This window comes from Pygocentrus nattereri, chromosome 1, assembly GCF_015220715.1.
Source record: "Pygocentrus nattereri isolate fPygNat1 chromosome 1, fPygNat1.pri, whole genome shotgun sequence".
Classification (NCBI taxonomy): Eukaryota; Metazoa; Chordata; class Actinopteri; order Characiformes; family Serrasalmidae; genus Pygocentrus; species Pygocentrus nattereri.
In genome coordinates this window covers 51095360-51121203 of record NC_051211.1, presented here as the reverse complement: position 1 = coordinate 51121203, position 25844 = coordinate 51095360, and the positions used below count along the sequence as shown (strand labels likewise).

The 25844-nt window shown below is 40.2% G+C and overlaps 2 protein-coding genes across 2 annotated transcripts in view; both read right to left on the bottom strand.

Moving 5' to 3' along the window:
• The window catches only part of wnt5b (wingless-type MMTV integration site family, member 5b), a 149073-nt gene extending 129686 nt beyond the window's left edge, over positions 1 to 19387 (bottom strand). The window contains exon 1 of the mRNA XM_017723127.2: positions 18953 to 19387. The gene's annotated coding sequence lies outside the window, so the exon portion shown is untranslated. The remainder of the gene's footprint in view (positions 1 to 18952) is intronic.
• cax1 (cation/H+ exchanger protein 1) overlaps positions 1 to 25844 on the bottom strand; it is a 1125587-nt gene that overhangs the window by 285452 nt on the left and 814291 nt on the right. The gene's annotated exons all lie outside the window — the stretch shown is intronic.

The window sequence follows — 25844 nt, the reverse complement described above, 5'->3', positions numbered from 1 at the left end:
GAGGTGGAGGTTTGCACTGGAGAGGAGAGGAATGAAGGTCAGTAGAGACAAGATGGAATACATGTGTGTGAATGAGAGGGAGGCAGGTGGAAAGGTGAAGATGCAAGGAGTAGAGGTCATAAAGGTGGATGACTTCAAATATCTTGGGTCAACCATCCAGAGCAATGGACAGTGTAGAAAAGAGGTGAGGAAGAGGGTGCAGGCAGGATGGAGTGGGTGGAGATGGGTGTCAGGGCTGATGTGTGACAGAAGGATAGCAGCAAGAGTGAAAGGGAAGGTTTACAAGACAGTAGTGCATCCTGCTATGATGATGGTTTGGAGACTGTGGCTCTGTCTAAAAGACAGGAGGCTGAGCTGGAAGTGGCGGAGATGAAGATGCTGAGATTTTCGTTGGGAGTGACAAGGATGGACAAGATTAGAGATGAGCAGATCAGAGGGACAGTGAAGGTGGAGCAGTTTGGAGATAAAGCCAGAGAGGCCAGGTTGAGATGGTTTGGACATGTGTTGAGGAGGAATAGTGGATATATTGGGCAAAGAATGTTGGAGATGGAGCTGCCGGGTAGAAGGAGAAGAGGTAGACCTCAGAGAAGGTTTATGGATGTAGTGAAGGTGGACATGGAGATGGTTGGTGTAAAAGTAGAGGAGGCAATGGATAGGGCAAGATGGAGGCAGATGATCCGCTGTGGCAACCCCTAAAGGGAGCAGCCGAAAGAAGAAGAAGAAGAAGAAGGTTTATAAATCAATTATAAAGAATTCCAAGCACCACAGAAGCGCTCGTCCTCACAGTCATGTGTAAAGGCTGAGGCCATATTTTGAGGAACAAAAACATGTTTTGCTGTAATTTTAACTACAATAATCTATAAATGACTATGAAATATATGATTTAAATGACATAACGACGACAAATTCCAAATAAATATTACTAAATATATAACGAAAGCTGTGGTCCCCAGGAGTCAAGTCACTGGTGTTACTGCGTGATAAAAAAATCTATTATTTTGAAATAAAATAAATATTAGTATTTTATTATAATTTTATTAATATTTTAAATATTATATCCATAAATATTTAGTGGATATTCCATGACAACATGTCGTTTGATGCTTTGTAGCAGCCATTTTCTAAAATGCATTTTTCATTAAAAATGTCCCTGGTGTTTCCTTTCTTATGTGTAACACCAGTGACAACCAGTAACACCAGTGACTCCTATGGATGAATAGAAAATGCACATTTCTGTAGAATGACCCATATTACATATACATTTCAAATACTTTAGCTACACTAGCCTCGTATTTCTAGTGCAAATCTAAACAGTTTTTGGGCACATAAGCAAGTCTTTTTGAGCATCCTTACAATCTTTTGTGGTTGGAGGCAAGTGTGTGATGATTTAGACATGCAGTTTGCCAATCGCTGCTGCATTATATATACGCTTTCATTACATTTTTAGCTACATTATCCTTGTATCTCTGACACAAATCTAAATAAGTAACATTTAGACACATAAGCATGTCTACTTCAGATTATTTAAAAAACACTGACGCAACTGGACGCAAGTGTGTGATGAACAGGCATGATTTAGGTTAAGCTTCCATTGCTTGATATCTACATTAGCCTTGTAGCTCCACCACAAAACTAACGAAGCAAACGTACTATGTTTTTGCTGGTCGTTTGAGGAAAGAGCGGAGTAAAGCTTTCATCTCGCAAAAACAACAACTTGGTAGCATCATGAAGTTTGCAGAATTGTCAGGTTTAGAAGCACAAAATAAATAACCACAGGACTAAGCGCAACACAACAGAGATCGGGTCACTGCACTCGACAGGGGGAACACCCTGCACCTGTTTGAAAAGCCGAGTTTAAGAGAGAACCCCCCCGGTTGTCCTGCATCGGCTCGCTTCCCAGGACTCCCCTGGCCCTCGCCACATCACGCTGTTAAATGACTCCATTGAAGTCCTGTTTGCTCAAGTGGACCAGCCCAATTATCTCTCTGCTTTCAGAGCTCTTAATGACACCAATTAAGGCAGCTGTGAGGGCCGGGGCAGCGGGGTCAGTCGCTTGTAGTTTGCGTATGTGATGTGTGTATGTGTGAGGCTAAAACAGGGTGAGAAATGTGTGAGTGTGGTTAAGAGTTTGTGAGAGGGCAAGAGACGAGAACGAGAGGGGGTGAATGTGTGTGCGTGTGCGAGTTGGCTCAACAGGGATTTACTTGGCTATTATACCAGTCTATTACCGGCGCTCTGTTAGTGCCCTCTCAATCTCCTTAGCTCACACTCTAACCCCCCTGCTCACTCAATGTGTGTAAATGTGGGCAGTGGATCTGCCCCCCTAACCCCCCTCCCTTTCCCTCTGCAGCTCCGTGCTCTGCTCTGAGCTCGCACGGCTGTCAAAATGCAGCGCTGGCGCTGGCAATACTCCTTCGGTAAAAATGGATCAGGGCCAAATGTCTAAAAAGAACACGCTGGAATGTGTAAATGGGACTTACGAAGGCATCCAGTGTAATCGCGCTATAAGCAGAGACACATAATGAATAGTTGCAGAGCAAAGTGAGCTGTGAGTGGATGGGTGAAGCAAACCAATAGCAAATCACAGTGTTTGCACAGATGTGGAAAGGTGTGTACACAGTAAGCAGATTTTGTGACCATTAAGTGTCTTCTGTATGAAAAAGTTGAGCAATAATATATACAAGAAAGTGCATCTGTACTTAAACAGATACTGAAAAAGATTGACAGGATTATACTTAATTATATTATATTGTATTATATTATATACAGTATATGTAAATGTAAAATATGTTTGGTTTATTTGGATGGTCCCCCTTAGATTGATTTGTCTTAGAAGGGAATTTGCACTTTATTTGAATAGTCTACTGTAGACCCCCATAAATTATCTAAAAATTGTTAACAAACCGTCTGTTGAAACTCAGTTGATTCTAAATAGTGGTGGGTTTAGGCTTAGGATTTGGACCAGGGTGAGGGTTGGGTCTAGGTTTTGGGTTGAGGTTAAGGTTAGGGTCAGGATTAGAGCAGGTTTAGACTTAAAGTCAGATTAGTAGATATTTGTTTGAATGTAACTTGAAAGTAAATGAAGTATCTACAAAGCATCTAAAGTTTTACCGGAAATTCCATTGTTAAGATGTAAAATAAAGTCATTCAGAGTGGTTTGATGTGAAATGATTTAGAAAAACCAACTCAGATTTCTTTATAGTGGTGGTGATAGGAACCAGAGGTCATGATATGTACAACACAAATACAGACATTTTATTTACTACCCAAAACCCCCAGTGAACCTACTAGTGTTTTAGTGATACTTTTACATGTAATATTGATAATGATAAAATAGTGGTGAATCCAAAATGCTTTGTTTGCCTTATAATGACCTGCATGTACGTCTCTGCCAAGAATGGATTTTAAAAAGTGTATTTTAGGCTTAAAGCTCGTTGTAAACAATGTTGTAGGCATCAGGCAGCACATATATGTCCATTCCATGTAATTGTTTTAATAATACCTGTCCTGTGGGGGTCCTGTCCACTGAAGAACAGGATGAAAGGGGGCTAAAAAGTATGCAGAGAAACAGATGGACTACAGTCTGTAATTGTAGGACTACAAAGTGCTCCTAAATGTTAAGTGGAGCTGATAAAATGGACAGTGAGTGTAGATACACTGAGGTGTACCTAATAAGTGGCTGGTTGGAGTATATAGCCATTTTACTGATGATCCAAAACCACCAGCGAACCTGCACCTGCCTTGTGCATTTTTCTATGAAATGTTGGTGGTAAAATAGTGAAAAATCTGAAGAAATAGTGAAAAAATTAGGGACTATTTTACCTGCACATACCCCTCCACCAGAAATCAATTATAATAAATGGATTAACAAGACATTTTAGGCCAAAACATCATCACAAAACTATCGTAAAACATTGTATCGGACATCAGGCAGCGCATTCGTAACTATTCTATATAATAAGTTGCTGTAAGGGAGCTATTAGATTCATTATACTCCTCAGACGTCTGGTTCTTATCACCTCCCCTGTGAACGATTCTGACTTGTTAAGTTTCTCTAGACCAGCATTTCACATCAAACTGCTCTGAATGTTTAATGACTGTATAATGCAGATATTTTGAAAAACTGGTGGAGTTCCCCTTCTGTGTCCCTTAATACTGATGAATTTCAAAAATAATGATTTTAACAAATGTGTTAACAAAGTGAGAATTGAATTATATTTAAAGTACTTACCTGCTTGTAAGGCAGTGACACTGAGTCAGATGTTCATCTTTCAATGAAATTCAGTGAGCGGTCAGATTTACTTCCTTAGTGTTTGTTTGGTCAGTGCATTCTTTTGAGTAAAACATAGCATTTCCCATTGGCCCCTGGCATCATCTATTTGCATATTGTTGTACTTGTTTTACTCCCCCTCTACCTGTGGTCTTTCGCATTGGCGCACCTTCCATTATGAGTACACTTCTCTTATACTCCACCTTTTATTGCCTAACCATGTTGTTGTTGGCTGCAAGTGCAAGTTGCCATGTAACGTGCTGCAGAGCACAACTCTACTGCAGCTCAGTAGCCTGATAGTAATAATAGATCTAAAACCTATTCACTTTATTCTACTTTAATTAGTAACTTATTACTCAACCAAGCATCTAAACAGCTACTTAACACAGCAGTGTGAATCCAGCCGAGACAGCGTTTTTAAATAAATCTAACATTTCAATTTAGGTAACACTTAAAACTAATCAGTCCAGTTCATTTAAATTTTCTCAGATCGCTTTAGTGTGTTTTACTTGAATTCATTCAGTACATATTGCTCAGTCAACTCAGTTGTGTGGAATTAAATGACATAACACTTCTAAGTAAATCCAACACTTTGTTTGAGTGTAAGCTATGGGGTACTATTCAAGTCAAGTCAAAGTTTATTTATATAGTGCTTTTTATAACTGTGTAGTCACAAAGCAGCTTTACAGAAAATCCAGGTTCAAGCCCCCATGAGCGTCGCCAGTGACGACAGTGGCAAGGAAAAACTCCCTAAGAGAAAGAACAGTTGAGAGGAACCAAGGGTCAGAAGGGGAACCCATCCTCCTCTGGTCCACACCAGATAGCAAACAGCATTAGTATAAAAGGCGGAGCATTAGATAGTTTGAGTTTATGCAGCAGCAGCATCATCAGTCAGTTCATGATGGTGAGGTTTGCACAGCGTTGTACAGCACGAAGCTCAGTGATAGTCATAGGCAGTCATAGGCAAAACACTTGTGTGCCCCTGGCCAAATTACATGTTTTGAAAATAACTTTCGCAGACAATATTTTATGCATTTATGGCACATTTAATATTTTATGTTTTATATTATTTTTCCTAATACGTTATCCTCAACAAATACATTGAAAACTTTATAACTTTTGCAGAAAAAATAAATGTGTTCTCTGTAAAGAAGGCGTGTCAAACTCAACCACTAAAGGGGCCATGTTAAAAAATCTCATATCATTTTAATTAATGTTCTATAACACAAACTGGCCAGTGTTTATTCATAAAACGCAAAAAAAACCTCAGCTCTAAAATACAGGCACTTATAGTAAACCTTGAACTAGACCCCCGGCATCCTTTCTTTACTGCACGTTCATTAATACTTGGGCTCAGTTTCCGAGCTGCTGAGGTGATGTTTAGGGTTTATATTGATTGATCTGCAGCTGAAATTCATTTTAGTGATATAACTGGTGCAGAATTGTGTAGAATTGAGGTGTAACCACTGTCGTATAGACGGCTGTTGGGGTAATACTATTAGAAAATTAAAATACCTATGTGGGCTGGATAGGATTGTGTCGTGGGCATAATCTAGCCTGCGGCCTTGTGTTTGACACATGGGCTGTAGAGCATGCAACCTAATTTTTATCCAGAAAAGCAACAAAACATGTTAATGGGCTGGGGGTGTTCAAGCTTTTGCATAGGACTGTATGTACGACATCTTATTCAGTTGCAATTTAAGCTATCAGCTGTCTATTCCATCTGAACCTGACAGTACTGCACACCTTTATACGGCGGATATATTCCAATATATTTTATTTATTTATTTACAGGCATTCCGTTATACATCAGCTTGTACTGTTTTCCGTTTTTTTGTACTCGCCATATGTGAGAACATACTTGGCTAATGAACGGTTCTATCAAAATAAAGCATGCTGCTGACTAACATGCAGGTCCAGTCTGATGGCTGTCAGCCTTTGCAGCGTATCGGTCCTCCATCAGCGACTTACATGAATAAATGTCGAGAAACAGTAGAAGCAAGTTCTGCTCTACTACCGTCTCAGTCTACACACAAAAGCCACATCAGGTTTCAAAGCTAGCCTGCTGCCCTGCCCTGGCTTTAATTTAGACACAATATCAAGTCACTCAACATTACCTGATCACTATCTAACAGTGCAGGAAGGAAATTCTGTTATTAGGCTTCCCTGCAAAGGCATACAAATATCACACCTGGCACAGTCTCCACAAACCCGTCCATTTAGCTAAGGAGGCTTGAAAAAGCCTGCAGCAAAAACAACGAGGCAAATTCTTAGGCATAAAACTTCTTCAATGGAGCACAATTTTCACACTTTTACAAGCGCTGCTTAACAGATTAATGCAGGAGCAAGGGAGCAAACACATGCATTCACTTTAACAGCTGGCCAGAACAGTCATTTACAGCTGTGTTTATACTGGGCTGAAGCCATAGAATACAGACAATGCGCTACAGATGAGAGAACGTATGTGTGATTGTCCAAGTGGATATACCAGACAACATATGGAACTCAGTAGATGCCAACTTTTCCTCCAGGGCTACATATATGGACCAACTGAAATGACCCAAAATTACTTGGGGAAAAAAGTCGGGTTCCATTAATAAATGAATATTTTATGTATGTATGAATATGATATTATTTATACACATAATATCATGTTTGTTTATAAAATATACCCACATAATGGCCATATTTGTAACTTACAAGTGGCAGCAGAGCAGAAATATACTGCTAAACACAAACAAGAAATATTATGCTATATTATGATTATATTGTTGTTATATGTAAAATGTTACAAATGGATACACAGCACAACATTTACACCCTGTAATTTTACAGCAGGAAACAAACAGAAAAACTCATACTGAACCTAATATTCTAAACCAAAACATGTGTAACATGTAACACGGCTAGTTTAAGAGAGGAGAAAGCTGCAGATGACAGGAGACAAAGTCACATTTGTGAGTAGAAATGTGAGTAGGCCTGTACTTCTTGTTCAGTCTCCCTATATTATGTTGAATTACAAGCAGGGTATTGGGAATATGTATTCAGAATACAGAAAATAAACATCAGTATTAATTAAATTAATACATTAATTGATACCTCTGATAAATTAATCTCAGCATTACTGAGCTCTGCTAAAGCCTGAGTAGACTGATAAATCAATGTGGTGATCAGTTATTAATCTCAGTGTTACTGAGCTCTGCTAAAGCCTGAGTAGACTGATAAATCAATGTGATCAGTTATTAATCTCAGTGTTACTGAGCTCTGCTAAAGCCTGAGTAGACTGATAAATCAATGTGATCAGTTATTAATCTCAGTGTTACTGAGCTCTGCTAAAGCCTGAGTAGACTGATAAATCAATGTGATCAGTTATTAATCTCAGTGTTACTGAGCTCTGCTAAAGCCTGAGTAGACTGATAAATCAATGTGATCAGTTATTAATCTCAGCGTTACTGAGCTCTGCTAAAGCCTGAGTAGACTGATAAATCAATGTGATCGGTTATTAATCTCAGTGTTACTGAGCTCTGCTAAAGCCTGAGTAGACTGATAAATCAATGTGATCGGTTATTAATCTCAGTGTTACTGAGCTCTGCTAAAGCCTGAGTAGACTGATAAATCAATGTGATCGGTTATTAATCTCAGTGTTACTGAGCTCTGCTAAAGCCTGAGTAGACTGATAAATCAATGTGATGATCAGTTATTAATCTCAGTGTTACTGAGCTCTGCTAAAGCCTGAGTAGACTGATAAATCAATGTGGTGATCAGTTATTAATCTCAGTGTTACTGAGCTCTGCTAAAGCCTGAGTAGACTGATAAATCAATGTGATCAGTTATTAATCTCAGCGTTACTGAGCTCTGCTAAAGCCTGAGTAGACTGATAAATCAATGTGATCAGTTATTAATCTCAGTGTTACTGAGCTCTGCTAAAGCCTGAGTAGACTGATAAATCAATGTGGTGATCAGTTATTAATCTCAGTGTTACTGAGCTCTGCTAAAGCCTGAGTAGACTGATAAATCAATGTGATCAGTTATTAATCTCAGTGTTACTGAGCTCTGCTAAAGCCTGAGTAGACTGATAAATCAATGTGGTGATCAGTTATTAAACTCAGTGTTACTGAGCTCTGCTAAAGCCTGAGTAGACTGATAAATCAATGTGATCAGTTATTAATCTCAGTGTTACTGAGCTCTGCTAAAGCCTGAGTAGACTGATAAATCAATGTGGTGATCAGTTATTAATCTCAGTGTTACTGAGCTCTGCTAAAGCCTGAGTAGACTGATAAATCAATGTGATGATCAGTTATTAATCTCAGTGTTACTGAGCTCTGCTAAAGCCTGAGTAGACTGATAAATCAATGTGGTGATCAGTTATTAATCTCAGTGTTACTGAGCTCTGCTAAAGCCTGAGTAGACTGATAAATCAATGTGATCAGTTATTAATCTCAGTGTTACTGAGCTCTGCTAAAGCCTGAGTAGACTGATAAATCAATGTGATGATCAGTTATTAATCTCAGTGTTACTGAGCTCTGCTAAAGCCTGAGTAGACTGATAAATCAATGTGATGATCAGTTATTAATCTCAGTGTTACTGAGCTCTGCTAAAGCCTGAGTAGACTGATAAATCAATGTGATCAGTTATTAATCTGTGTTACTGAGCTCTGCTAAAGTCTGAGTAGACTGATAAATCAATGTGATCGGTTATTAATCTCAGTGTTACTGAGCTCTGCTAAAGCCTGAGTAGACTGATAAATCAATGTGATCGGTTATTAATCTCAGTGTTACTGAGCTCTGCTAAAGCCTGAGTAGACTGATAAATCAATGTGATCAGTTATTAATCTCAGTGTTACTGAGCTCTGCTAAAGCCTGAGTAGACTGATAAATCAATGTGATCAGTTATTAATCTCAGTGTTACTGAGCTCTGCTAAAGCCTGAGTAGACTGATAAATCAATGTAGTGATCAGTTATTAATCTCAGTGTTACTGAGCTCTGCTAAAGCCTGAGTAGACTGATAAATCAATGTGGTGATCAGTTATTAATCTCAGTGTTACTGAGCTCTGCTAAAGCCTGAGTAGACTGATAAATCAATGTGATCAGTTATTAATCTCAGCGTTACTGAGCTCTGCTAAAGCCTGAGTAGACTGATAAATCAATGTGATCAGTTATTAATCTCAGCGTTACTGAGCTCTGCTAAAGCCTGAGTAGACTGATAAATCAATGTGATGATCAGTTATTAACCTGTGTTACTGAGCTCTGCTAAAGCCTGAGTAGACTGATATTTATAACAACAACATATATCATCATATTGCCCAAACCTAAATGAATTCCTTGTTTAATTTAGAAATGTTAGTGATAATAAAATTAATGATAAAAATAACAAAATTCAAAGCTACAGAGAAGGTGTGTGTGTGTGTCTGCATGTGTGTGTGTGTGTGTGTGTGTGTGTACCCCTGACATGCAGCAGCTCCCTGTGTAAATGGCGGTTATTAAGGTAATTGTAGAGTCAGAAGTGCCGGCTCTCGGCTCTCGGCTCTCTGGTTTTCACTCACAGGGACGTGTGAAAAGGCTGTATTCTTTAAGAGGACAGAAACAGGGCATGCCTCAGCAATGCTAAACACTAACATACCACAGACCTGAGAATTCTCCAACTACTGAACATATGCTGTTCAACTGACCATTACTCATCCGTGTGCTAAAGCCATCACTGAGACAATTAAATACAGTCACGGCCTCTTGGCTGCTAAATACAGCTGAGGGGCCATAGATTAGGCGTTTGTTTGATCCTTATTTTCACCATCTCTGACATTTGACTGAGGAACTGCTGACTGAAGAGCATATGGAACAAATGTTTCTGTGTATATAACATAGTGCCTGCTAATCCACTCGAACGATTACAAAGAGTTTTGCGGAGTTCTCCGTACCCACAGACAAAGTATTTGTCCAAACTCAATATGACTATTCATGTTAGGGTCAACCGGGGTCGGACATTACTTTTGAATATGTGTTGGGCCCAGGATGAGTTCACATTTCTGATTCAGGTTCCTTTAACAGAATTTGGTTTGCGTTTATCATATTTATTCTTCATATTTTTACTACCTAAACAATTTCTAATCTGACAAGATGGGAGTCTCTTTTGACACGGGCACTGAGGCCCTCAAGGCCAAATCAGTTCAGGAGAGAACAGTTTAGTGCAGCCAAAAGAATGTTTGTCTGGAAATCATGTGAAATGGATAAAAAACAATGGAGACGGTACAGTTTAAAAGCTGCATCACTATTAGGATTGATGAGGATTGAAAACTGCACTACCATTAAGAACGGAGAGATGTATGTGATGGAGGTTGTATATTTTGGACAGAATTTTTTTGGGCTATAGTCAACTTCATAAAGAGGATTGTTGGAACCTGGAGGAAGCCCAACAAAACTCTATATGAACCTGACTGTAGCCCGACAAAATTGTGTCTGAACCAAACTGTACCTGAACCTGACTGTACATGACAAAACTCTGCCTGAATCCGACTGTACATAACAAAATTCTGCCTGAATCCATCTGTATATGATAAAATTATACCTGAATCCAAGTGTGGCCTGACAAAACTCTGCCCGAATCTGACTGTACATGACAAAATTCTGCCTAATTCCGACTGTACATGACAAAATTCTACCTGATTATGAATGTACATATCAAAATACTGCCTGAATTTGATTGTACTAGACAAAATTCTGCCTGAATCCGAATGTACATGACAAAATTCTACCTGATTATGAATGTACTTATCAAAATTCTGCCTGAATTTGAATGTACATGACCAAATTCTGCCTCAATCCAACTGTACATGATAAAATTCTACCCGAATGACTGTACATGACAAAATGACTGTATGTGATTTTCTGTCTGTACATGAAATTCTGTCTGAACTTCTTGTACTCTGCCAGAATTCTGTCCGAACCTGATTGTAGTCTGAATTTATTCTGAACTGGCTGTAGTCTGATCCGGACAGAATTCTGTGTGAACTGACTGCAGCCTAAAGAAATTCTGTCTGAGCCCGACTGCAGACCAATAAAATTCTGTCTGAACCGACTGCAGAAACTAGTTTTAAATTCAAAACTTTGTGCAGTCCAGCCAGAATAGACACAAACAGAACATTCTCTGAATATATTTGGTTTTGGAACAATATTTTAGGCCTGATTAAATCCACAGTGGTTACACATCACCTGCAGTCACAGGGCTAATTCACAGTCTCTCACACTCGGTTGTGACCTCTAACCCTGGAGTTTTTAACAGAGGCCTCAGGCTGTGCTCTCTCTGTCTGTCAGTGCTGAGATAACAGGGCTTGTCAGCAGAACTCTGACACACTGCATGGATTTCTGTCCATCACTACAAGAACTCTATAAGGCCCATCTCTGTAAAGGCCTATCACTCCATCTGCTTTACCTGCCCAATTTGTACTGCGCATGTGAGACACTTCATGCAAACACAAAGCAGATCAGATTTTACAGCATTATCTGATGCACACTGCTCATGGGTAAGCATTGTATCATACATATTCATATCAGTTTCCCATTCTGGATTGGTATTTTATGTTGCTTGCTATGAACATAATTGTTAAACTGATGGTTTTAAGGCTTGAATTTACTACCTGAGTCACTTTGCTTTGCATTATCCTGCATTGAAAAACACTGTAAAAACTTACAACAGTAATTACCATAGTATTACATGTTATTATAAGGTTACTTTCATTAAAATTATTTTACATTGTTCAAACAGACATAATGATCTAGCATTAATTACAATAATGAATTAAAAAAATAAGTACTTTAAGAGGGTTTACAATCAATCTATTCTAATGATAAAAGCACAATGACTTGATAATAAGACATTACTACACATTTATTGTATGACGGTTGCTGCTGATGTTTATAGGTTCTCTATAACTGGTCTGCATTTGTCTTTTAATGTTATAAGCAGTTATTAAGTATCCTAGAAGTACTGATGACATCCATGGTGTGCATTGTGCCATAAGGTCTTATGATAACAGTTTTCCACCCTTATTCTCTATGGTGCAAATCGGACATGAGACATGGGCCCAATCCCATTTCACCTCTCACCCCTACCACTTTGCCCTACCCCTCTGTTTTTGTGCGCTCACACCTAAGGGTAGGGTGTCCTGGTTTTTGTTGAGATGGAGGGGTAGGGCGAAGTGTTTGGGCTACATGGCCCTCCAAACTGAGGTTTTTCAGAGGCGCAGTCCAAACAGAGTATCACTAGAAAAATAGAAAAGCTGGCAGGATGGCTGCGCAAGCAACCAAAGAAACCCAGAGATGTGAGAATTTTCTCTGTTAAAATTATGATAACCACTGTATTATTTTAGTTTAATGTCATTTCATTGTATTATGGTCCTTTTTTTCATAAGAAGCATAAAAAATTGCTACTAGTTTGCTGATGTCTTGGTAGCTAGCAGCTAAATTCCCCGTTCCACCTTAAACAGTCCAGCAGTTCTGACGCCTGAATGTTGCTGCTGCTCCATTTAAGGTGGAATGGGAAAATTTGAAGCTGGCGAATATCTGACCTCAGCGTTATATCACCGAAGAATTAGGGGTGGGTGATAATAAATGATTGTATTATCCCCCCTCTTTGAAATCATATGAACCCTAAATGTAACCAAAGCTCAGCAGTGAGGAGCTGAACTTTACCCTCCTCTGCTGTCACTGCAGATGGGCAGGGTCGCCTACTAGTAGCCTGTTAATGAAGTAATGCTCTTCTTTATTTGAGGGTCCCATTTCATAGGGAAGATTTCACCTACTATATCTTGTAACTCAGTTCTAAGGGACAAGGTGACACTCAAAAACAATGTGTAGGGGTAAAACTGAGAAATGGGATTGAGCCATGGATTAGGTACTAACTGGGCCTATTCACGTAAGCCAGGCAAAATGATTAAAAGGATGGAAGGGGTTTGTTGATGTCTCGGTGGCTGTGTGGTCCCTGCTGCTTCTATCTGTGAAAGGGGGCTGTGATTAGCACTTTAAAGAGGACCCCCAGTCTCTGAACAGACAGCAAGCTCTGGCATGGTGCATTGTGGAGCTTTCACAGAACGCCTGCTTAGTGCTGATCAGGCTTAGGTTTAGGACACGGCTCCACAGAGGGAGCGCAATGTGATGTCAATGACAGCAATCATTAGACCTTCAGTACACACTTTAAAGCAGGCTGTGATGCAGGTGGCTTCAAAATCCTCATGAAAAAGCAACTTAAAAAACAATTAAGTATTTAGATCTTATATGTTTCTGATTTGTTTAAACCCAAAGCATTAATGGAAATAGCAAGAAGGTGAATATGCACAAAATCATCATTTATAACCTAGAAATGACTGGGGGGGTATCTAATGAGTTTTGACTGCATTTTGAAGTGAAGAATAAGAGCCTGATTTTGTGTTGCCATGTGTTGTGGTGGCGCGTGTGTGTGTGTGTGCGTGTGTGTGTGTGTGTGTGTGTGTGTGTGTGTGTGTGGGGTGGGGGGTGGGGGGGCAGGTTGGCTTGTGCAGGTGTGCTGTTGACGGTTTTATCTGTCTGAATCAGCTGTTGAGAGGTTGCCCAGAGCACAGCCAATGACCACAACTCCTCATTCCTCTTCAGAACTCCAACATTTAATTAAATTAATCAACGTCTTAATCGAGCAGTCACATTCCAGACTTCACAGAAATACAGGCGCACACTCAGTCACTTGGGATTGCGGTGCTGTGGGACTACCCCTCATTTCTTCCATTCCTTATGCATTCATATAAAGATATATTACACAGAAAATAACCTAGAAGCTTCAACAAGTAAATATATCATTTTTTCAGTATGTGGTGTGTCCACTCTTTGTTGGTCTATCAGGTCTTCCATTCTTTTCAGGAGACTCATTTTCAGAAGTTGGTAGCATTTTCTGCATCTCACGATCCATCTAATCCAAACACATTCAGTGGTGTTGAGGTCTGGACTCTGGGGTGGTCAGTCCATTGTTCAGCTTCTTTGTCTGATGTGTCCGTCTCCTTTTCTCAGTGAGGTTCTTCTTGAACAGCTACACATCCTTTCAGACCCACAGCACTGAGTCGTCTTCTCACAGTGGAAGGATGGACAGAAACACCTGTGGATGTTTTCAGATCTGGAGCAGCTTGATTTTCTCCTCTCTCAGAGATGAATTTAAGTGCTGCTTATTTGATGGGGACAGTTTGGGTGTTGACCAGGTCTTATAGGTGGTTGTTAAGAGTCTCATTTTCTCTACAGCCTTTAAGCGTTTTAATCCCTGTTTTGAGAACTTTTCTTTTTCACTTATATGCTTTGTCTTTGTCCTTCCTTTTGCAAGTTAATTGTCTTATATCTAATCTCTTCTAAAATACATAAAGAAAAATTCATTGCTTTTACTTAATGGTTGTTTTGACAGGAAATCGGATTAATGAAGGGTGGCTTCTGACTTTTGCACAGTACTGTGCCCTGAAAAAAGTGATGTATTGACTTGATTCAGTAAAATATTTTAAAATATTAAGACAATTTTGTCTTTCAGTTTACTTACATTTGATAATAATACACTTTTAATAAGAAGGTGCCACAAACTTTGCATGATACCATAGAAGGATCACTTTTTATTCTGTAAACAACAATATTAGAAAAGGAGCTCTGTAAGTGAAAAGAACTTTCATGTCATGTTAAGGTTCTTCTCCAAGAATATTAACATTAAAAGGAGGTTCTTTAAACTTCCACAAGATTCTCCACTCTTACATTTCATTTGTAAAAATGGTTCTTCAAAGAACGAGCCATCAAAAGGTTTTCTTTAGGGAACCAAAAGTGGTTCTTCTGCGGTGCTGTGCAAAGAACCCTTTATTTTTAACCTTCAATTGCACAATGTTGCCTCAGGGCAACAAACCCCCTTTCCTCACTTTACAATAAGTTTATACATGTTTAACGACAATGACAGGGTTAACAATAAAGGGCAGAGGTTGAGTAAGTCAATAAAAAGCATGTACTTGGTCAGACTCTCTCTTAGTGGACACTTTTAAACCTCTTTTTTAACATTCAGTATCATTTGTTATTGTTATGATAATTTGCAGAAATATGTTTGTTGCCTAGAAGCAACGCTGTGTGACAGTGGAATGGACTTAGCCAGTCACAAGCCAGAGGTCTCACAACTTCAGAGAACACAGCTCCATATCATCTCTTCCCCTTGATGCACAATGTTGCCTCAAGGCAACATACACAGAAAGGACTGCTGCACACATTATTATTTAATAAAGGTTATTGAATTTAATAATCAGGTCCACTTTATGCAAGAAAAGTGAATTTAAGATTTAAAAAAAACTTCTCATAATGTGTGCAGTAGAGTTTTAAGAGTGCAGTGTTGAAAGGCATTTTATTTACATGAACATTTGAATCTGAGTTGCTTCTAGTTCATCACTGGAAATCACTCAATGGCCACAATACACTGATCATGTATTAGTGTATTAGTTTTCTGTCTTCATGTCTGAACTGTGAGCAGGTGCTGCAAGTGAACCTTGGCAATTAAACCTGACTGTCACTTCACATCCTCAACTACTTCAAGATCTTCTTCATTCTGACGTTTTAAAGTTTAAATGAAAGTTTAAATTAGTTTTTGTTGACTGTGGAAATAAGCAAAAAAAAGTTAACGCATCCTCTGCAGGGAACACACTTAAATACTGACTTTTTGCATTTTTTTTGTGCACAATTTCTATTTATTTGCTTAGTTTAATGGCAAAAAATTAAAAACATAAAATATTAAATAAGCCATAAATTTTGCTGAGGACACACTTTATGTTTTATGTTTTTTTCCCCCTAATATGTCAAATTTAGCAGGCAAGCAGTGATTGTAATGTGCATGTTCTCAGTAGAGAACTGGAGAACAGAGAACACAATTTTATTGTTAACTAACACTTAACCTAACAGCATTTTCCATATCTGTACTTCTAATGATATGACATAACTTCTGCTCTAATACACTGACACATGACTGTCCACTGAGGTGGTCGGTGCTGGGCTTCAGCCTACAACTCAATCAGACAAGCAGGAAAAGTCAAATCTCCAGACGGACACAAGGTGGAGGCTGTCAGCTGTCAGTCAGGAATGGGAAGTGGACCTAAAGGTCAGGATGAGCCACTCTGCAGAGTGGGGGGGTGGTAGGGGTGGTGGAGGTTAGACGAGTGAATGAAATACCGGATCTCTAAAACCAGCAAATTGAAGGTCAGGATTCCTTCATAACTCTGTTCCTAACACTGTCACCGCCCCTCTTAACCTTGTGTATGCTTTTTATAAGGAGTCTTAAGAGAGGCAGTGGCTGAGGGGCCTCAAGACAGTGTGTGTGTGTATGTGTGTGTGTGTGTGTGTGTGTGTGTGTGTGTGGATGGGGTCTAACAATGCGCTCACACACTTCTACATTACACCCTGCAGACACGAATTGGCAGCATATCTCCTGGAATGAAGACTGCCAGCTACTGCTGTACGATATAGAGAGCATATTGGTATTGCTAGACAGTACTTGGATGTACTTGGTGTACATTAAAAGTGCACTGGTGAATTAATAAAGTGACATGATTAAGGACAGGCTTGCAAGAAACCCATCTGGAACTGTGATTGGTCCAGTAAAAATGATGTCTTATCACAAAGGCCAATATCATAGTACACTGTCAGAATTAAAGGTTCTGTGCAGGAACATTTTTCATTCATCAAGGTACAAACAATGTAAACGTTGCCTCAAAGGTCCAGCAGTGGTTTTAAGGTCTGATTGTGAACCTTAAATCAGTTTTTCCAGGTGAAAAGTTCGTATTTGTGTCTTTTCATACCCGAATGATTTAAAACAGAACAGTAGAATAAAAGCCTGGAGGCAGTAAAGCTTAGAAAATATCATTTCAGTGGATTATGGTTCAGTTATGTTCCCCGACTAGGTACTGCGATGTACCCTTGAGGGTCCCTCACAGTTTAGTCCCTTTTTTCTGAGAGCGGAATGATTAGCAAACGATATATTATCCAGCTCTGCTGTCAGAGCTCAGACACTCAACACAAGCAAGTAATTCTGACTGCACATCTGCAGAAGTACAGAACACCTGAGACAGCTCACCACATCTGCCATGGATTAAAAGCAACATATACTCTCAAAAAAAGATACATTTGTTTTCATCAAAGTGTAAATATGTTCTTAAAGGTACAGTGAAGGTCCAACCGTGTACCTTAAATACGTTTTTCGGTGGACGTAGAAGAGGTACACATATTTTCATAATCTCAATTAATCTTTATAATAAAGATACTAAACTGTCACTGGGGTGGTCTATCTCAGTACCTTTAGTCAGGGAACATAACTGTACCATAATCCACCGAAAGTACATTAAGTTGTAAACTAAGTTAATATTAAGCTGTACTGGCTCCACACACCAGGCTTTTATTCTACTGTTTTGTTTTAAATCATTCAGTTACGAAAAGGTACAGATATGAACTTTTCACCTGGAAAAACTGATTTAAGGTTCACAATCAGACCTTAAAACCACTGCAGTACCTTTGAGGGAACATTAATATTCTTTATACCTTGATGAAGGAGAAAAGTACCTGCACAGAACCTTCATTTCTAACAGTGTACAAGGTGTTAATGCCCCTTAAAATACAGAATTACAGTAGAACATAGCACAGTTATGTTTCCTAACTATAGGTACTGAACATCCCCTTGGGAATACCATCCCAGCGATGTGAGCGGTGCCACTCCAGGGGCTGTTTAGTACCTTTTTTTGGAGAGTGTAGAGTCGTACAGGCCTTACAGACCAACAAACTCACCTACCAGTTCACACCAAGTGATTTTTGCCTGATAAATAAATTACACAAATCTAATAGATATAATCTTCAACATAATAAATAATGCAGGAACTGCACATTTAAATATTGTGGTGGTGAAACCCAAGCAAAAACAAAAAAAGAAAGAAAAAGAGAAAAAGACAAACTTTCAGGGACTTCGTCCAGTTCCTCGCAGCCTGACCGCCGAGCAGGACAGATTTACGGCAAAAAAATGAGCGTGATGCACTTTAAACAATCCAAACTTTTCCCTGAATCTCACCAAGACAGAATCAATCTGACCAACTTAAGGGAATCAGAAGCGTCTTAATGACCGGAGCAGATAGAGCCATAGTCAACCACCAATAGACTGAAGTGTGAATGGGGAACATTCAGAACTGCCTCAAATCTGCAGCCAAACAGCCACACTATTCATTTATTTACACCAGAAATGAGACTCGATTATTTAATAATATCATTGACAGGTCATTATGAGCTGGAGGCTTTTCAGGTGAAGCCCATCTGACCCTCTAAAAGGAGCAGCATTTGTCCTAAACTCTGTCCACACTTGGCCTTGGTGCTCTACGAAGAGCAGCCGCTCACTGTAGTTCAGCTACTACCTGCATTAACTCTGACTATCTGCCCTGAGCTCCCTCCACACAGCAAACCTCTGACTCCAGCCGGAGAAACACAGCAGAGTCACCACACGAAGCACAGCTGGTGTGATCTGGAGAACCTGAACCAGGACTACGTGTTCAAGTGCAGAACCTTTGGAAGAACCTCGAGCACAGAGCATAAACTACGCCCAGCAAACTTTCTGAAAGTGTTCAGAGCTTTGGAAGTGCAGAAATGAGAGAGTGAAGTCAGCGCGAGCTGCCGCAGCTCGTCTTACTTGTTCGTTGCTGTTCCGTCCAAACTTCCCAAAACTTTGTCCCGGAGCTGGAGCTCGAGCTGCTCTTCGAGATGTTCCGCGAGGCACTTCTCCGCTCTCGGCCAGCTGCACGCGAGTTGGAGCGTCTCGTGAGGAGGGGAAAAAAGTGTCAAATTCCACTTCAGATCAAACAAAATCCTGTCTTCTGTTTCTGGAGCTGGTTCTGGTTCTCTGTGCTGAGAGCGCGCGCTCCTCTCGCCGCGCAGAGAACAAAGCCGGCTGATCCTCAGCTGATCTTTAGCTGATCACTGCGCTGCTGTTCCCTCCTGAGTTCCACAACTTTCTCCGAAGTGCTCCCAGCAGAACGCAACAGGTGGGAACGACACGCCGTGAGTCTTTTATCCTGATTTAAGCGCAGGCAGCGCGCGGAGAGGGTTGTGAGGGGGTGGGCTGGCGGGGAGGGCGGGTGGGTCAGAGTCTGATGGAAGGCTTCTGAGCAGGTCCGAAAAGTTTCACTTCTCGTCTGTTTCCCAAAGTTTCCTCTCCAGACGCGAACGAGAGCCGCGAGAAGCCGTTCGCACACGCGCCGCCGTGTGTTACAAAGAGATCTGCGCGTGCGGAGCTGTCTCGCTCTCGCGGTGAATGGGGGGGGTGGTTTGGAGGAGTTTGTGCGGGGCTTTACACTCTCAGGCCTGCCCTCTTCTCGGGGGAGGGAAAGAGGCACGAGCGGGAGCGCGCATACCCACTGGACTCGGCGCTGGAGCGCGCATTCCTATTTAGATAAGTTCTGCAGTCGCGTGAACGCGCATTCCTCTTTGGATCAGTACTGGAGCCGCGTGAACGCGCATTTTTATTGGATCAGTTCTGGAGCCGCGTGTACGCGCGCAGACCTTTTTGGATCAGTTCTGGAGCCGCGGGAGCGCGCATTCCCATTTGAATCGCTACTGGAGCCGCGGGAGCGCGCATTCTTACTGGATTGCATATTTTGCAAATGTAGCAGAAGCGGCTCCCCTTTAAAAAGAAACTTGTTTTTTATTGCTAGACTAGATTACATGGACATTTCTGAGTGTGTAGAACTGCGAAAACAAAGCACTTAAAAATGTCATTCTAAGAATAAAAAACACCAAATAACCAACCAATGGAAGAAAAATATCTGTACTGACAGTAAAACTTTACACACAACACATGAGACACACACACACACACACACACACACACACACACACACACACACACACACATCTTCTAAGCCGCTTCTCCTTCTGGGTCGCAGGGACGAGATATACAATGTCAGTAAAATGCATATCAGCACTGAAAACAATTAAAATCAAACTTTAAATAAACTGCCCTTCACATCGGATGAATGGACCAACAGAAATGCTCTAAAATTGCTTGGAATAAAATCATTTAGCATTAATTTCCACTGAAATTAAGGAGCGTTTTGCCTTCTCCTGTAAACTTACCCTTTCGGTGGATGCTGTTGATCTTTGGACAGTGACAGTACACTCTCAGAAAAAAACTTACCAAGCTGTCAGTGGGGCACTCACGGGTACACTACAGTGTACATGTGACATCATTTGAAAATACCTGTAGCCTTTCACGAAAGAAATGATCAACAATTATTTGGAAAGACGTCTGGTTCCATTGACTTCCATTAAAAGTAAAGTAGGTTTTTTTCCTTCTCCTGTGACGTTACCTTTTTGGAGATATGAGGTTTTGTCCTGACAGCAGTGAGATATATATGCTTATTAGAAGCTTCACACATATTATAATAAACATGTAAATATATTTCCTTTGCTTAACAGATAAACAAACACACTAAAAAATGAAAAGGGAAAAAGCTGATTGCTGCTCTGAACTGACAGAGTTCTGACTGCAGCTGTGCTGCAGTGAACAGACACACACAGACACACACCGACACACACAGACACACACAGACACACACCGACAGTGAATCAACAGGACGATGCTGATAATAAAGCTCTCAGTAGCAGCGCTCTATCAGCCAGAGTTTGCTTTTGGCACCTGGATCACCTTAACAGGTGTAGACGGGCAGACGGGTCAGACTGTCCACTCACCTGTGAGTCACAGCACACAAGTCAGTCTGATCCGTCACTTCCTCTCCATATCTGACGCCTGCAGCTCCGTTCAGATCTCTCTCCTCATCGCTGCAGCAGGGAATACACAAGTACATCCAAGTGTATCACACACCGAGGGGGTGAGAGCTCATTCACAACCATACACTTTGAGAGGTACATGCACAGTGTCCCGTGTGCACTTTTACATTCATTAATAGTTAACGGTCAAGGTACAGATCGTAGAACACTACGCTTCACAGATGGTCGTGGATACGAGTTTAATTTCTTTAAAAACTCTCAGCCTCGCAGTTTCAGTCGTGACTCAGCAACCTGAGTAAACAAACCTGAGTTTACAGAAAGAACCGAGCTCCCTGCGGAACTGCTGAGGAAAATCTCTGTTATTCCAGTGTGTATCAGCACCGGAACTGAAGTACGTTACACTCTTCTTCTCTTTTTGAACCTATTGGGTCTAAAATAAAGAGCTAAAGACTGAAAGCGAGAGGTGCAGCACTGAGCCAGACCTGATCTTAGACCAAGAGTTAAATGTAAGAAGCTAAAATGTAACTGAGTAAAATATGATTTCCTCACTAAGAGACAGACAGACAGACAGACAGACAGACAGATAGATAGATAGAGAGACAGACAGATACACAAATAGACAGACAGACAGAGAGACAGACAGATACACAGACAGACAGACAGACAGACAGACAGACAGATCATCAGACAGACAGAGAGAGAGATAGATAGATAGATAGATAGATAGTAAGACTGATAGATAGATAGATAGATAGATAGATAGATAGATAGATAGATAGATAGATAGATAGAGAGACAGTCAATTTAGATGTTTTGTTGATTTTCTAAGTGAAGTTAACACGTCGTCTACAGAGACACTTACATATGATATTTTTCTGCAAACTTCAGTGCGCAATTCCTACTTATCTGGTGACTTTAAATAATAGCATACATATAAAACACACACACACACACACACACACAAACTTAAATTATCTAAGCTGCTTATCCTGCTGGGTCGTGGGCAGGAGCTGGAGCCTATCCCAGCAGTCATAGGGCAGAAGGCAGGAAACACTTTGGACAGGTCACCAGTCTATTGCAGGGCAATATAAAACATAAATAAATAAAATGTGCCTTAACATAAAATGGCCAAAGACACAAAAATGCCATAAAATAAGCCAAGGACAGATGTTTCATTTTTTCCAGTATGTTAAATTCAGCAAATAGACAATACTTTATTAAATACTTTATTTTTATTGCATTAAAATGTGCAGAAGACTGTTCACTATAGGGAGTGTATTAACATGCGATTTGACCAGGGGCGCCCAAACTTTTATGTATAACTGCATATTGCCAATCAAAAACAACAACAACAAAAGTATCTCCATTTTTTCCATTTTTTTTATCGTTGTAAATCATTTGATCACAGCTGTCCTTCACACTGTATAAACCGTTCATAAAGGACCAAGAGAAATGCTCCGAAATAAAAAATGAACTTACATGAAAAGTTCACAATGTTTTTGTCTCCTGTTGCTATTTTGGAGACGCAGGTTCTTGTAACTGTACAATAAACGTAACAAGCACCTCTGCTAACATCACCCGTGCAAACTGCTTCACTCAGAAGCTGTAAGGCCTGCAGTCATTAATGTCTCCGCTTCCCCTCAGTGGAATCCGCTGCTCTTCATCTTTGATGAGGACAGACAATCGTTCCTGTGAGGCAGTTTCTGCTGCTCTGTCTCAGCTGTGTGTAGCTCCAGGTAAGTTCATCCTCCAGAGCCTGTCAGAGCCTGTAACGCTGTTATGACTCTGCATCTGTCTTCTGCTGTGTGCCAGTTGTGTGTGTGTGGTAATGGCCTTGTAATTAGCCGTCTAGATCAGTGTAATCTCGTAAATCTACAGCGTTGTGCAAAGACAGCTGCTCTGACTTCATCCTAGAACGCTGTATGTGCATTTGTGATAAGGCTTGAGAAAGTATAACAGCTCACATATAGCTTTTTATTTTATTTATTATCACAGGGGGCAGTCGTGGAAGGTCACCGGTTCAATCCCTTGAGCCGACATAACATGACTGAGCTACCCTTGAGCAAAGCACCTAACCCCCAACTGCTCCCCTTGCGCACTAGTGTGAATGTGGTGTTTCACTGCATGGATGGGTTTGATTGTGGAGGTGAAATTTCCCCACTGTGGGACTAATAAGGGTCACTTAATCTTAATTTCTCTCATGAAGGTGGTATTAAAGCTACACTGTGTAATATTTGTGGATTTGGAATCCTCTCTGGTGGAAACGTGTAATTGCACACAACGTGTGGAAAAACATTTTGTGAGGTGGGCCATGCTTCGGACCCCTCCCCCGAGTGGATGAATCTGCCGATCGAAAGAGAATTCAAAGAAAACTCAGTCAAAACATGGAGAATAAGGCGTCTTCTGAGGATGTGAGTGAATTCTCTGCTATAAATGTTCCCTCAAAGGTTCTACAGTGGTTTTAAGGCCTGATTGTGAAGCTTAAATCAGTTTCTCCAGGTGAAAAGTTGGTATTTGTACCTTTTCACATCTGAATGATTTAAAACAGAACAGTAGAATTAAAGCCTGGAGGCGAGGCGGGGTGTGTGGAGTCAGTACAGCTTAGAACAGATCATTTCAGTGGATTATGGTCCAGTTATGTTCCCTGACTAAAGGTACTGAGGGTACCTTGAGTACCTTTTGATGTACCCTTGAGGGTCCCACCCCAGTGATGAGGGGAACTGCCCCAGTGACAGTTTATACCTTTATTTCTGAGAGTATAAAATGTTGATTTTGCATTTCAGACCAAAACATCAACATTAATACATAAAGACATGGTCTGAAAAAATGCTAAATCCAACCTGACGCCTCTGACTTTTACAGGGAGGCTCACAAACATAAACAATATATTTTAATGTTTTTTTTCTCAGTAAGACTAATGTCCTTTCTTTCAGGTTTGATAAAAATCTTATACAGTACAGCTTTGATATTTCTTGTATGAGAGCTTTTATGTAAACAGTGTACAGTGTAAAAGAAAAGTTGGGTTAACATACAATTTTAAGGCAAATTAACTCACTTAACTCAGCTTGAGGGCTGTAAACTAACATGCCTTAAAATTTGAAGCCGACTCAACTTTTCTTTATTAAAGCGTGTATTAAAAAAAAATAAAAAAAAATCATTCTCTGCTTTCGGAACAAAACCTTATATCTCCAAACAGGTAACTTTACAGGACGAGAAAAAGCGTTCTTAACTTTTAATGGAAGTAAATGGATGAAGTAATTTTGGAAATTTTCCGTTGGTCTGTTTATCATGTAATTTTGATACAACATAAAGGGCAACTGGCCTTTTTAAGTTATGTCATAAACTGAAAAATGGCAAAAATTCAGATACAAGTTTTTGTCCTGACAGCTGCAAAGAAAGGAACCCTTTCAAGTCACATCAAAGTTTATTCATATAGCACATTTTACAACAGGTGTTGTCACAGAACAGATTTACACAAAAATCCAGGTCCGAGCCCCCATGAGCATCACCAATGGCAACAGCGGCAAGGAAAAGCTCCTTAAGAGCAAGAGGATGGAACATTGAGAGGAACCAAGACTCAAAAAGGGGAACCCGTCCTCCTCTGTAATAACAGAAGAACATCATGAGCAGAGAATAAGGTTTTAACATTAGTGTATTACAATAGAGAAAAGGGGAACAGGCTCTGATTCACCCTTGCACAATGTTGCCTCAAGGCAACAAACCCACTTTCCTCACTTTACAATACATGTTTAATGACAATGACAGGGTTAACAATAAAGGGCAGAGTTTGAGTAAGTCAATAAAAAGCATGTACTTGGTCAGACTCTCTTTTAGTGGACACTTTTAAACCTCTTTAACATTCAGTATTACTTGTTATTGTTATGATAATTTGCAGAAATATGTTTGTTGCCTAGAAGCAACGCTGTGTGACAGTGGAATGGGCCAGTCACAAGCCAGAGGTCTCACAAAAGGCAACATACACAGAAAGGACCACTGCACACATTATTATTTAATAAAGCTTATTGAATTTAATAATCAGGTCCACTTTATGCAAGAAAATGTAAGAATTATTATTATTTTTTAATTGCTCTCATAATGAGGGCAGTAGAGCGTTAAAGAGTTCGAGTCTGTGCAGCAGTATTCAGACAGTACCGGGCAAAAGTTTGGACAGACCTGATTGAGTATGTTTTTCCCAATTGTTGAGCTAATGCTTTAACAGACATCAGTGTATATGAACTTGATGTGGCTCTTCGTTGATGTTTTGGTCACTGCATGGTTTCATAGTTTTGAGATCTTCACTATTATTCTAAAATATGGAAAACTAAATTAAATGTGGTTGTGTCCAGTCTTTGAACTGCTAAATTGTAAATGCTGATTAGCCCGTTGCTTTGATCACTGCAGAGAAATGCCATTTGACATTCTTTTCCAATGAGCAACCGTTTGAAACCCCACTTTTCCCAAAGGCGTCCTTTGTTTAAGGAAAGAAAAAGGAAAACTGTCAGTTAAACAAGCGAGTTGTGTGTCTACCATCAACTTTGTGAACATTCAAATCACAGCAGCAGCTCCAGATCATGTAGAGCAGCTCGTATAATCTCCCACGTTCATGAGGGTCTGTTTTCCTCATGTCATTTCTGCAGTCAGTGATGTGAAGGAGCTCAGAGAAGCAAAGCTTTTCCATCGTTCCTATGGACAGACCGTTATTTTGGGGTCTCTGTTTTTTTTCTTTTTCTCCTCCCTCCTTTCTCGCAATCAGTGAGCTTTTGGCTGCCACGGCTGAAACCACATCATTTCCACGC